Here is a 14950-nt window from a genome sequence, read left to right as displayed (position 1 = left end):
TTATTATCATGTTTGTTATGTGATTCTGTCTGCTACTGTGTAGTGTTCCTTCGGCTCATGGCTATTTTGGAACATAACAGCCTATGTCTAGTGACGCAGCCTTTACGGTCAGGCGCGCTTTTGCATGGACTGCACGGTTTACCATGTGACCGGGCGTGGCCACATTTTGGCTCTCCATTTCCGTATTCCTGACCGTGTCGCAATGGAGAAATCCTGGTTTGCTGGTGTCTGGTTCCCTGTAGGTGGTGAGTGCCCCAGTCATTGGGGGCGTAAGGTGCCATTTAAATTTTTCTTATCGGTCCATTTTTTATTAAATATCCCAGTTATGAAGGATTCTGATTTTGTTGAGACCGATGTCTTTGTTTCAGACTCTACTTCTTGCGAAGAATATGACTTGGCCCGGGTGATACATGCCCATCAGTTATGCTCCGAATGCCGTTTTAGAGTGCTCTGTTCCTTGGGATCAGGGAATCGGGTGCCTTCTGACCATCCGCCTATGGGGATTCTATTTTCCACAAGGCAAGTTCTCTGCCACCAACTCTTACTACTCATGCAGGTAACCCAAACGCTACTTATCCTTCTATGGAGTGTGGCCTGTTCCCACCAGAGGTTATGACATGGTTCCGGATGGCCATATCTTTGGCGCTGGCACATCTGCACCTCCAGCGTGTTTGCTTACGATATTGTCCGTGTTATGTTAACCGGGGCTAGTCAGGCGTGGGATCGCCTTGTCCAGTTCAGCCCTCTGGGGGGAGCGACTGCCCCTGAGACCTCAGGGGGTCAACCTTCCAGGCCAATATTTTCTTTCATCCCAGCGGTCGTATGTTGCGCCTTTTGTTATAGACTGGCACGCCTTCGTGTTCTACTGAGGCACGTTTTAGCGTTGCTGGAGGATCCCACCCTTAATGGGTCTGAGGATTCTCAGTCTTACAGTTCGACTGGCTTGTTTGCATAGACATAAGGGGATGAAGTAATCTTCTTATAGTCTTTGTTATTTGTGTATCCTTTTCCATTTCTGAGCTTAGAGGATGATTTTTTTTTGGTCTAAAGCTCATGTTGTTGTGTGATGTTTCCTTCGGGAACTTTCTTCTCTGGAATTGATACTCACGATTTTGTGGTCGCACTGTTTACTTTTACAAGAGTGAGGACGTACTAGTCCTATGTTCTTTCTGACTGTTCTTTATCCCTCCATCTCGGGGGAGACTCTATGTGGCCTTGCCAGTGCTGGGACCTATGGGTTCAGGCTGGTCCTGACTGGGTACAAATCCTTCTATCTTTGAGGCCTAGTTCAGACACGTGGCGCATTTTTATGTCCGGTGAGGGCGCCTAGTGATCACAATATGATTTGTATTGTTTACTTGTTATTTTACAAGCTTCAACTAGCATCCTGAGAGGACTTGATGGTCCGTGGTTGCTTAGGGGTATGGGGGATTGGTTCAGTCATCATTCGCTTTTCAATCTAGTGGGCCAGGACTCCGTTGACATCTGCGGCGATATGCTCAGTCGTTTCCAAATTTTCCAGGAACTAGAGTGTTCCTTCCTGTTGTGGGTTGGAGGATTTAGGTCTTTCATACCGCCGTTCTTACGGTTTTGCTTTTCATGGTCTCTTTGGAAGTGTCCTTTTAGGACTTTGTTTCTTTTAGAGGTTCTCTTCCTTTGGGTCAAGACTTTCTGGACGTCGTTCAGTTTTTCTGGCGACTTTGGCCGCGTAATTAGGAAGTGAAGGCCGTGAGGCTCTGTCTTCCTTCGGGAGTTAGTCGTCTCCATATCAGGGGCAATAGGAGGTGTTGTCTCCTTTTCCAAGCTTTCTGCTTAGGGGATGTTTTTCTTCCAAGGTTTGGGATGCTTTGCATTCTTCTTCTGGGTCCCGGGTCCAGGGTTCTTGTCTTGGATCCTTTTTGGATGTCTGGAGACTTATGATCTTGTGGACTGGTTCAGGACGACCCAGTTTTTTCAGGGACCCTATGTTGCGACATAGGGGCTAGCTCATTGGCCTTGCAAGCAGGAAGGCCAGAATTCACATTTACCTTCGGGTACTGGTTATAAACTTTAAGGCCTGACTTGTCCTTCGGACGGAGTGTGTTCCTCTATGGGGAGTTTTTTCTCTGTTGGGTCAACAGTGGTGTCTGGATGATTTTTCATTCAGTCCGTGTTTTGATAATACTATGGCTTCATGTCTTGTGGACATGTACACTGTTTTTATCTGTGCACTTCCCTTTTGAGGGGATAGTGTGTCTTTCTTATGAGCTGAGGTTTCCTCTCTTTGGAGGGTCATTGTCCTGCACTGTGTGTAGGAGGTTGGATCAGTTGGCGTATTTCTGTAAGGTTCAGCATCTGCTGCTCTGTGGGCTCTGTTCCACCTGTTGGAAATTGATCTCTCTACATAGACTCTCTAAGAGAGTTGTGACAGGTCTTCCTACGGATCTATTGCACTTTTCTCTGTTCCAGGTCCTAGGGGGTTCTCCTTGAGAGTGCTTTATTTTGGAGGAGCGGATTGGGTTGGCACCCGAGCTCTGTTTGGGTGGGTGAGTCCCCCCTTTTTCTCTCCATTCCCTGGGGGCTTGTGGTTGGGGTCTTTCTGTCCCCCCTGTCTATCGGACATGTCTGTTGCTTAGGCTGGTCCTGTGTTGGAGCAGGATCTGAGATCTGTTGCTCTGCTATTTCGTCCTCGGAGCATTCGAGGTATGGTAAGCCTCTTTGAGGTTTCTCCTTTCTCCATCAAGATTTGTGGGAAGCACTGGTGGCTCTTAGCCTGCGTCATTATCCGCTAGTTTGTGGATACTTAGCAATCTGAAGGATCTTATCTTCAGCTGCTTTCTACTTGCCCCGCAAGTATTTAAGTTTCAGGGTCATTTTTAGATGACTGCAGCGTGCAGTGTTTTTGCTTCAGGTGTTGTTCGTCAGGCCTATCTGAGCTTGCTGCACGAGGTTTCGTTTCTGAATATTTCGGTATTTTGAGCTACCTTTTTGCGACTTGTGGACCTTTTTGTCTTCAGTTTCTTTCTAGATTGCAGTTGCACTGTGTTAGGGGAAGATCCTCTTTCTGTTTTAGACTCCCGGCCTTATCCCATGGTTTCTGTATTTCTGGGCGTTGCCTCCCCTTGTTTCTATGAGACTGGTTGGGTCTCTGTTAGCCTGACTTGATTTCTCTGGTTTTTTGCTCTGTGTTTGTGCCCTTTTTATTTTTATTTTTTTCTGGAGTTGCTTATGCTAGCTGTTCAGCTAGCTCAGCATACTAATGCACTGTAGCAAACTGAGGGTTGCAAGTTCGATCCCCAGCGAGGTCTACTCAGCCTTTCCTCCTCTCGAGGTTGATAAAATGAGCAGCGCCTTGAGTCCCTTAAGGGGGGGATTAGCCGTGCTGTACAAGTACAATCATGTTTTCCCCGTGTCTTTTCTTCTTTGTGGAAGAATACGATAGTTTTTTTTTTTTTTTCCTTTCTTTAGTAAGGGGTGTGTTTGATGGAGACCGACTGCTGGGCGATGGTGTCTCTTGGAGTCTGTTGACTCAGTCGAGTCTAGTTCCTGCGGTCTCTAGCAAGACTTGTGGACTATCTGCGGGTCAGTGTCCTTGGGCCTTTTCCTTTTTTTCAAAGTTGTTCTCAGCTTCGGACAAGCAAGATTTTGTTCGGTAGGGGTTTTCAGGCCTGGTGCCCTCAGAATTGGCCTCCTCTTGTACCCTCCCATTTTTGCATTCAGTAACCTCTATAGCTTGGGTATTTTCCCAAAAGTAATGAATGCAGCTGTGGACTCTTTCCATTTATGAAGAAAAGCTTAAATTATGCTTACCTGATAATTTTCTTTTCTTCAGATGGAAAGAGTCCACAGCTCCCCGTCCGTATTTTTTCTGTGTGGCGTCTGTTATTTTTGTTCTTCTGGCACCTTTTCACCCTGATATTTCTTCTACTGTTCCTTGTTCCTTCGGCAGAATGACTGGGGGATGAGGGAAGTGGGGGAGGTATTTGAAACCTTTGGCTGGGGTGTCTTTGCCTCCTCTTGGTGGCCCAGGTTCTGAATTCCCAAAAGTAATGAATGCAGCTGTGGACTCTTTCCATCCGAAGAAAAGAAAATGATCAGGTAAGCATAATTTAAGTTTTCTTCACTCAAGTCCATGTCAGAAGAGATGCTACTATCTGTCACACTTGAAGGGCCGCGTTCCTGTTCCACAGCGTAGATTCGTTTAATTTTACTTTCAGTATGAGTATGCAGTTTATATGAATAAGTCAGGGTCTCAGTGGGACTCCTTTATCTTTGGAATCAAGGGTTAATATCTCCTGAGGGAGGTTATTGAACAGGGGGGATTTTAATCATGTTTGTTATGTGATTCTGTGTGGTGATGCTTGGGCTCAAGGCTATTTTGGAACATACCAGCTTTTTTTTATCAGGCTGTGCGGTCTTTTTGGACTGGCGCGCTTTTCTTTGGCCTGCACAGTGCACCTTGTGACTGGGCGTGGTCATGTTTCTGTTCTCCATTTCCATATTCCTGACTGTGTGGTGACGGAGAGAGTCTGTTTCGTTAGTTGTCTGGGTCATAGGAGGTGGTGAGTGCCTCAGACATTGGGGGTGTTAGGTGCCATTTATTTTTTATACATAATTTTAATCACCAAGTTATGAAGGATTCTGATTTTGTGGAGACGGATGACTCTGATTCAGATTCTACTTCTTGCGAAGAATATGAAATTGCCCGGGTAATCCATGCCCATCAGTTATGTTACAAATCCATGCCCATCAGTTATGTTACCGCTTTAGAGTGCTCTTTTCTCCTGAATTGGGGAACTTAGAGTCCACCCAGCCATTCGCCCCTGAGGATTCCATATCCCGCGGGGGGCGCGCCCTAGATCCTTCTAGGCCGTGCGCCGTTACCCCTTCTCCGGAAGGCGGCTTGTTTCCTCCAGAAGTTACGGCATGGTGCATTTACATCTTCCTGGTAGATACTGTCCAAGTTCTGCTAACCAGGGCTCGTCAGGCATGGGATTGTTTGGATCAGATCAGCCCTCTGGGGAAGTGGTTTACTCTGAGGATTAAGGGGTCCAACCCTCGGGCCGGGTTCATCAGTTGCCCCGGCGGAGGTAAGTCTTGCCTTTTGTTATAGACTGGCGCGCCTTCGTGTCCTTCTGAGGCATGTTTTGGCAGTGCTGGAGGATTCCAGTTCTAATGGTTCGGTGGATCCTCAGTCTTCCGTTCTGGACGGCAAGTTGGGTTAGATGCATGGGGATGAAGTCAATCTCCTTGTCGTCTCAATTTTTCCTTTTTTTTGGGAGGGTATCTTATTCCAGCTTTGAGTTTTGGAAGAATTGGACCTCTGATTGGCTGGTCCTGTTAGTGTGTCCATTCTTCTTAAGCGTTCACCTGCGGGTGCTGCCTTCATTTACTTTGATCCGGTTAGGATGTATTTTATTTCATTTTGAGAAGTTCATGTCTGTTACAGTTTTTCCTTTGGAAAACATTTCTTTTCTGGAGTTTAATACTAGCGATTTTGCCCTTCTGCAGAAGTTTGATAATTTGTGTTAGGACATTATGTCTATCGTTTGTTTGTCTATCCCTACTAGGGATTCGACTTTTCTGTGGACTTGGACAGTTCCGTGGTGCCCTATATATCAGGCTGGTCCTGGTCGGGCACTAGTTTTTCTGTTCCTGGAGGTCTATGTAAACCATGTGGTGCCCGTTATTACTGGCTGGGACGGTTGGGGTGCCGAGTTTGCTCACTCTGGTGAGGAGTTGATTTTCTTGATTTTATATGTTATAGGAGGCCTTTCGTTCCTAGACGTTAGGCTGGTCCTCGTTTTTCCTTTTGGGTGGGGTATCAGAGGGGATTGGGCTCAGTCCTCAATGTCCTGTTCCTGGTTTTTGGCGGGGTTACCATGGTCAGATACTGCTAAGACTTGCTCTGGGGGTTCCTGAGGTCCTTTGGCCATGGAGCTAGAGTTCTCTTCCCGATGGGGTTGCAAGTTTAGATGACTCTTTGGATATCCATGGTACCAGGTTAGGTGGCGATTCTTGTCTCCTTTGGTATTCTTTTCTTGGATTGTCCGTTGTGAATCCTTGGCGACTATACCTCTTTCTAATGGGGTCGAGGTTGCAGTGCAGCTTTTTCCCCTTCATTGGGGTTGGGTATCTGGTCATCCTGTTTTCTGGAAGCTTGGGTTTTTGGCCCTTTGTTTCCCCCTAAGATATCTCAGCTGCTTCCATATTTTTGGAGCTCTTGAGATTGTGTTGTCTCTTTTTTCCTGCGGTTGCCCCTGCTAGGCATTTAGGTTGCCTACGGTCTCTCCACCCTGAATGCGCCCAATCTCGTCTGATCTCGGGAGATAAGCAGGGTTGGGCATGATTAGTACTTGGAATGCTCGTTTATTCGTAAATTCCTTGAGCTGTAGGGGTTCCCGGGATATTGATCCTGAGAAGATTTTTGGAGAATATTAATCTTCTCGATCTAGATTTCTAGCTTATGAGCGCTGTTATCCTGTAAGTTTTTCCTTTAGTCTTTAGACTTATTGTCCGTCAAGCATTTAGGGGTCAAGCTCCCTGTCTCTGGGATACTTACGTGAACGTTCAGTGTCCAAGGTCCCTTGGATGCGGCTGTGATTGCATCACCTATGGTGAAGGGTCTTCTCCGGATGGGGTAACCCATGGGTTCCTCAGGGGTTATTAGTTTGAAGCCGCTTCTGGGTGTCCGTTTTTTTGGCCCTGATCCTTGTCTTTGACTGGACGTTTTGGGGTTTTTCTGTGTCCTGATCTGGGCGGCCCAGTTTTCCGATTTTGGAACGTCCTTTTGTCTCTTCGGTGGGGTTGTCATCTTTTAATGGAGAATTAGAATTCTTCTGGGCCGGCTGTAGTGGCCAGATGGTTCCTGTCAATCGGTATTGCCCTTTTGATGTCCGTCTACAGCTTTACGCTCCATGCCTGTAGGCGGGTGAGCGGTTATGTTTGCGTTTCCCCTTCTTTTGGGGGAAGACTGGGCTTACCACATTATCCGCCTGGTGCCCCAGAGGTCCTTCTCTTCCTCTGTTCAGGGGGTCCTCCCTGCTTTGTGTGCAGGATGTTATGTGACGGGTTGGATTCTGGTGTCATGCCGTTTCTGTAGTCTCAGTATGGGGTCTCCTTTTTTTAAAAGTGTCTCTTTTATTGGAAAGGGAGCTGTGTCTGGGTTCTGGAACCCGAGCTAGTCCTTGGGGGGTCTGGATCCCCTCCTTCTCATTCCTGAGGGTCTTGGTGGTTCGGGGAACTTTTCATTCCCTTGTCCTTTCAGACTTTGCCAGTTGCTTGGGTCCGTTACCTTGGAGTGGGGGTCAGGGATCTGACGACCCTGTTGAGCCATGACCGCATATCATAGTTAGATCGTTTGGGCCTTCCTTAGGTGGGAGGTTTCGCGGTGTTTCCTTCCCTTAGCAGGTAGCTCCTTTCTCTGCTGATTTTTGGGTGCTATCCTTTCCTCCCTGTCTCTTGGGAAGGAGTTGCTCTGCACTTTTTTCTTCAGAGCTCTTCCTCTGGGAGAGTCCTGGTGCAGATTCCTAGCTTTGTTTGGCTAGTGTTGGCGGCTTGCGTCCGCTGAGACCTCTTTGCAGAGGAAAACCTGTGGCTTCATCTGGAGCATACTTCGATATTATGGTGCTGTTTTTAGCGGTTCCCATGGGTGGTTTTATTCCTCGGTCGCTCTATCCTGAGTGCGGGTTTGCAACCTGTGTATGGAAGGGGGTCTATCTTGTCCCTCTACGTTTCCAGGATTTGGGCGTTACTTGGTCCCTTGGACTTCCATACAGATAGGGGTATGGGATTTTTCCTCCCTTATCTTTGCTTGGTTGGTAGGGTTTGTTTTTTATGCGTTTTTTGTCCTTTTGCAACCTTGGTTGCGCTCTGGGATTTATGTTCGGGTTTTTTTATTGCCCTAGTTGTTGTCTGGTGGTCCTTTTGGACTATTGTATCTGAGTTCTTCTTCTTCCTTTTTGGGAGAATGGGGAGGTCCCCCCTTCCCTCGGGTCGGGAGTGTGTTTCTGTGTGGACTCGGAGCATGCGGGACTTTGTCTACTCGGAGGCCTTTGTGCTCGGTGGAGTCTAGTGATTCTGGGCGGTCTCTAGCAAGGGCCTTGTTGGTCTTAACTGATGGGCAGTTACTTGGTCCTTTCCTTTTTTGTTTGGTCCTTCTGAGGAAGCAGTTTTTTTGTTGGGCTTTGAGTGATATCAGGCTGTGGTGATTCCTTCTTTTAGTTTTTCAAAACTCAGTCCAGGGAACAGTCTACAAGTATATTTGAAGCAATCGCCATTTCTGTCCATGACCTTAATACATTGCTTTATCAGTCCAAGATTGATATGGAGTGGTGGGAGATTTTTTTTTCTTTTTTTTTCTTTCTTTATCAACTATAGGCTTGTTAATGATGTTTACTGCACCTACAGTCATGTCTTCCCTTGAAGGCTATTTCACTTTTATCTTACAGGTAGATGAGACGGGTTCTCTGTGTATCAACTTTTCTGCCCAAGCAAGAAGTTCACCATTTTTAGATTAACGTTAATAGATCACCAGTGCTCATGATAACAGAGCTTCTGCAAGACCATTTTGATATTTGTATATTCCTCTTTAAGTTTTGTTGCGTGAGCAATTGGAAAAGATTCAGAGCAGTTAACATTGTGCAATAAAACACGTCAAGCTTCTGATGGAATAGGAAATTATATGCAATGAATAAACTTGCAAAACAATGTATAAGATTAGATTAAAGATTACAATGTTTAACAATGTTAAAGAGTAAAAAGGCAGACACAACCCTGCTACATATGTCAGCAGCCACAGGTCGTATTGGGGTAAAATCATAATTTGAGGGGTATCTATTATCTCAAAAACTAGAGCAAATTTGGTAAAATTTATGCCATTTTTGGACACGCCAAAAATATTCTAAATTCTTTCAAACGTCCTTGGCAACTAAAAAAACTGTCGTGTTATGTGATTACCACTTTACAGTTGAATGTATTTACTAATAATGTAGTATATTTACATAGGTGCACTCATTTAAAATACTAAAATTTAAGTTAATAGTGCCAACAAACTTTTAACCTCTGTTGTTTACAGTATGTCTTCTAACATTGAGAAGAAAGAAGGAATACCAGAAATATTAAGCTATTGGGTTATTCAATTAACCAAATAGCTAAATATATCTGTAATTGTTTAATAATAAGACATTGGTAAAGCTTTAACCCATTTAGGACCAGGAATTTCAGAGTAAAACTTGCCCAAAGTACCGAAAAAGTATTTTTGCTATCACTCCATTTAAACAGAAATCTCTCTCTATTTCTTTTTCTCTCATATTTTCTTTTAGTAGACAGATCAAGGTATTGCTCTAGGCCCATTTTGGTATATTTCATGCCAAAATTTTGTTGTCAAACGCAATCGTATAAAAATGTTTTTTAACTTTTTCGCAAACTTTGGGTTTCTCACTGAAATTATTAACATACCACTTGTGCAGTCATAACACAAATGGTTGTAAAAGCTTCTCTGGGATCCCATTTGTTCAGAAATAGCATATATGCATGGTTTTGCCATTGATTTATGGTAATTTAGAAGGCCTCTAATTGTAGCTGCACACCACTCTTCTGAAATCCTCGACAGTGAAGTGTTTGATTAGTTGGCAAAGGTTGTAGTATTCTAGTGTAAAGATTACCTTGCCACCTGACACCTCCTACCTCCCTGATCCCTACTTAATCCCTCCCAAACAGCTCTCCCCCAACCCACACTTTTCATCACCATCTTAGGTACTGGCAGACAGTCTGCCAGTATTAAGTTTTAGGGCTTTTTACTTTTTTGTTTTCTATTCTGCAGTGTGTAACCCCCCTTTACGCTCCCATCTCACTATTTGCAACCATATTAGGTACTGACAGATGTCTACCAGTATATATGCATGTTTTTTTTTAAATTATTATTAACCAAGGTTTTCTGTAGTGTAGTAATCCTCCCTCTCTGCTTCCCTCCTCCATGGGATCTAACATGGGGACCCCCCTCACCTCTGTAAAATCCCTTTTCTGTAGCTTGTGGAACCCTTTTCTCTCCTCCCTCACCAATTTTTTTTCTGTAGCATAGGGAAACCCCCCTTCTTCTCCTCCCCCCTTTCCATGATGCACCACCCCCTGCCTCTCTCCTAAAACTGCATTACCACAAACCGATACAGAGTGTCATTATCTGTACAGGTGATCTGCCTTCCCATTTTTTTTAACATTATTAGTAGTCTCAGTGGTTAAAATTATATTTTTAGGGGGTGGAGCCAACGCCAGAAGAAGCTAGACGTCTCTAAGCAGAGCTCCTGACTTCTGGGCTAAAATATGAAAAATTCCACAATATTATAAAACTTTACTTTCCTAGTTTTACTATTCAGCAGTTCAGACACTTTTATGGAAGCACAAGACCGACAAACATCTAAGCGTCGGATGCATTCTAGCTCTGAGTCTTTCCAGCTTCGACATACAGTGTGCATCGCCATCTTAACTACTGGGCCCAATCTTAGCAGAGCTTGAAATTGGCTGAGGAACCTGCGGACTACAGCCTACCACCTCCTGAGAGCCCAATCTTAAATAGTCACCTACCTTATACATCTCCAGAAGCAGCGGCAGGCGGATTGCGGGCGGTTTGCCTGCTGTGCCTAGAGTGCAGCACCAGCATGGAGGATTGGGAGCAGTCTACATGATGACTCATCGACGAGCATTTTCAGCACTTGGAGATGGATCTTACCTTATGGATTGCGGCTCTGACACTGCGACCAAAGCCGACTGCGGACACTTCACATGTTCACAAGCAAGTGGGTGTAGGCGCTTTAACTTCAATTATGTATGCGCCTCAAGAGGAACTTGAATCCGCCATAGGCGGCCTGCCTACGACGTCTGTGGGTTTCGGACAGGAGAAGTTGATCATGAGAGAGAGCTCCCCTTCGTGGGGTTCGGTAGTGATTCAAAGTGTAGCTGGACTGACAAAGGTGGGAAGGTCTCTGTCGCAGAGAGCACTACAATCATGCGTACATACCTGCATCCAGCATGTTCTTTTGCATAGACATGACCAGATAGAGACTCCTGCCCATACTGCATGCTTACCACCTTACAAGACAACAGAAACAGATGACGCTGAAGAGTCATTATGGCCTTTGCACAGTCTTTTGTATCTTATGAGACAGTGTCTCCGGGATGGTGAAGACATGATGTTTAAACTGAGTTTGACTTACCATGAAGCGGGCTAACTACATTGATAGCAGCAATCGCTTCATGAGATAATAGACAGTGTACCAGTTATGGACTGTTATCTTATCTCATCTCCATGTATTATGCACGCAAGTTGGTTTACTGTCATTGTTTGAAACATAGAAACATAGATATTGACGGCAGATAAGAGCCATAGGCCCAGCAAGTCTGCCCCACCTTACCTAACAGTATAAACTTATCTAGTTCGTAGGATAGCCCTATGCTTGTCCCATGCATTTTTAAAGTCCCCCACAGTGTTTGTTGCTACTACCTCTTGAGGAAGTTTATTCCATAAATCAATCACTCTTTCTGTAAAGAAGTGCTTCCTCAAATTACTCCTGAATCTACTACCCTTTAGCTTGAGCTCATGACCCCTTGTTCTTGAATTTTCCATTTTATGTAAAATACCCACAGCCTCAGTTTTACTAAACCCTTTAATGTACTTGAAAGTTGCTATCATATCACCTCTTTCCCTTCTCTCCTCTAAGCTATACATATTTAGGTCATTGAGCCTATCCTGGTAAGTTTTATTTTTTAGACCATGTACCATTTTGGTAGCCCTCCTTTGCACAGATTCAAGTTTGTTAATATCCTTCTGAAGATATGGCCTCCAGAACTGCACACAATACTCAAGATGAGGCCTAACTAATGATCTATAAAGTGGCATAAGAACCTTACTATTTCTGCTGCAAATACCTCTACCAATACATCCAAGCATTCTGCTAGCCTTACTCGCTGCCTTACTACATTGTTTACTACGTTTTAAATCATCTGAAATAATAATTCCCAAGTCCTGTTCCTCGTCTGTAACAGTCAGTAAAGTGTCATTGAGTCTGTAATTAACATTTGGATTTTTCTTCCCTAAATGCATTATTTTACACTTTGCTGTGTTAAACTTTAGATCCCAGTCGTTTGTCCAATCCTCCAATTGTTGTATATCACTTCTCATTTTGTCTACCCCCCCTGGAACATCCACTCTGTTGCAAATTTTTGTATCATCTGCAAAGAGACATACTTTCCCCTGTAGCCCTTTGCTGATATCGCAGATAAATATGTTAAACAAAACAGGCCCCAGAACTGACCCCTGAGGAACACCACTAGTAACAGCCACCATATTTGATTTATACATGTTAACCTAGTTCTATTTTATAGAGTACCTAGAGGTTTATAGATATACGATAATTAGGTGTTCTTCAACTCACCTTGTTGAAGTTATATGTTTTTTCCTTTAGAATTATACACCTCAGGTGCTTATATATACCTTTTTAGATTTAATTTTGCTCCTCAATATGGCTGTTTAATTGGTCATATCAATATCTTGTTTAATCAGCTATTATACACGCCAGTTGGCTTACTGTCATTGTTTGATTTATACATGTTAACCTAGTTCTATTTTATAGAGTACCTAGAGGTTTTATAGATATACGATGATAAGGTGTTCTACAATTCACCTTGTGGCAGTTATGTTTTTTCCTTTAGAATTATACACCTCAGGTGTTTATATATAACTTTAGATTCAATTTTACTCCTCAATATGGCTGTTTGATTGGTCATATCAATATCTTGTTTAATCAGCTATTTGGCATATTTTGCTTTATTTACACCTAACATTGTGTTTCTTTATTATGCCCATAAGCTCCTGGGCTTTATAACTTGAGGTCAACTCTATAATGCACTGGTAGTTTTATCACTCAGTTCTGGGGATTATTGTTTGTTCTAAAAATATCCCCTTCTTACAAGCTCAGACATCTGGCTAGGGTGTCATATGCACGTATCAAACCCAAACCATATCAAAATCCATAACCATAATCTCCTCTCCCTTGGTACTATCCATTTATGGAATGTCTGCTCCTGGATGGTGGGCCCATATCCGGGAGATAGAGCATTTTTGTTCTTAAGGGGAAACATCCAATGGTTTAATTATTTTCGCATTTGCTTATCTCTATTTTGGTTCAAATTCACATACCCTATATAATACCCTATCTCTCAGCAACAATTGTAGATTAATTAGGTTGAAGATTGGGACCAGCACTTCGCTCACCCCGTTCACTTTCTAGTTGGTGCTATTATTATCATCTACCCAAGCCTAGTGCATAGAACACTGCATTATCTACACCTCACTACTAAAAGTTAAATTAGTACGGTTGACTTTCTACAACACCTCACTTAAGTACATCTGCTTTGATAAGCTTAGTTTAAACCAACTTGTTAAAAAGCTTTAGGAGAGCTCTCGCACCCCTGTAACTGGCCCAACTGTAATTCATTGCATATATATCTATTTGGCATCTCTCGAGGAATACTAAGCTCTTTATCTGCTCTCCATATCTTGCTCAACACCTACCCCCCCACCTTCCATAATAAACCTTCTTTGCTAGGAGGGTTAACTTTGCGGTCTTTCTTGCTTATACCGCATCTTATTTACCTTACATACAACCAAATCTTGCAGTCTTCCAGTCTATTTAGCTCAGTTCCTCCTATGTGTTTTGCAAGATTATCTAGGATATACTTATTTTCATATAATCCTGTATTGCTAACTAAATACACCATATTTAAGTTAATTAATCTGACCAACATCTTCTTCCAGTTTTATATAGTTTATATCATATATTATACTATACTCTATACCTTATGTTATATTCAATACTTTATCAGTGCCAAGGAAGGTGATACTTACTTACTAGTGTTAAGAAAATTTGAGGTTGATTTCATTTTACTTTGCTATATGTGCAGTACTGCAATATGAATATCTCGCAGTGTTATGTATTACAAGGATTTTGTTGATTGTTATCATCTGTCTTATGCTAGCTGTGTATGCAGCAATTTTGTACTGTCTTTACTTTTCAGCCTCAATAAAAATATATTAAAAAAAAATAAAAAAATTGATATTTTTATTTTATTATGGCCATCACGCATGCTATTTGTACACTTTTTATGGCAGCTCCACAGGCAGGGACAACACTTCCCTGTATTTTGCGGTGATGAATGTGTCTGGGAAGCGTGATCCATTCTGCGCACTTTTTTGGCGGTCTTTGATTTGAGCAGGGGCTGAAGCGATCAGCTTGTGGAGAGAGAGTGCAGTGTGGAGCAGGTGGAGAGACAGACCAGCATTGAGCAAAAGCAGAAACAGCAGCATTGAGTAAGTGGAGAGGCAGAGGTGAGCAGTTAAGAGCGAGTGGAGAGACAGAAGTGAGCAGCATCAAGCGAGTGGAGAGACAGAAATGAGCAGCATCGATCAGATGGAGAGACAAAGGAGAGCAGTATCAAGCGAGTAGAGAGTCAGAGCTTGCCTTAACAGTAGCAATTTGAGAGACATAGCTGAACAGTGAGTAGAAGAAGTGGAGAAACAGAGCTGAGCAGTAAAGGAGTGGAGAGAGGCAGAGCTGAGCAGTAAAGGAATGGAGCGACGGCTAACCAGCAGAAGAAGTAGAGAGACAGAGCTGATCCTGACTTATCAAGAGGAGGCAAGCTGAGCAGAAAATTCACAGGCCCTTATCTCAAGCACCACAAACTATCAGTGGAGACACAGAAGGTAATTAAAATTATGTGTGTGTGTGTATGTATGTGTGTGTATATATATATATTCATTCAGTACTGTGCAAAAGTCTTAGGCCACCATTAGATTTGTTGTTTTAGCAATGGTATTATGAGCATATATAATATACCATATATATAATATATATTAAAAAAACAGAAAAAAATGCTTCTGTAAGCTAAAGTGGCAAGTCTTTAGGGTGACCTCCCCTTA

At 43.3% G+C, this 14950-nt stretch overlaps 1 protein-coding gene across 2 annotated transcripts in view; it reads left to right on the top strand.

Moving 5' to 3' along the window:
• PCBD2 (pterin-4 alpha-carbinolamine dehydratase 2) overlaps window positions 1–14950 on the top strand; it is a 340449-nt gene that overhangs the window by 79911 nt on the left and 245588 nt on the right. The window lies entirely within an intron of this gene.

This window comes from Bombina bombina, chromosome 6 (assembly GCF_027579735.1).
Source record: "Bombina bombina isolate aBomBom1 chromosome 6, aBomBom1.pri, whole genome shotgun sequence".
Lineage (NCBI taxonomy): Eukaryota > Metazoa > Chordata > Amphibia > Anura > Bombinatoridae > Bombina > Bombina bombina.
Note: the sequence above shows the minus strand (reverse complement) of the source record. Positions and strands in the feature narration are given on the sequence as shown.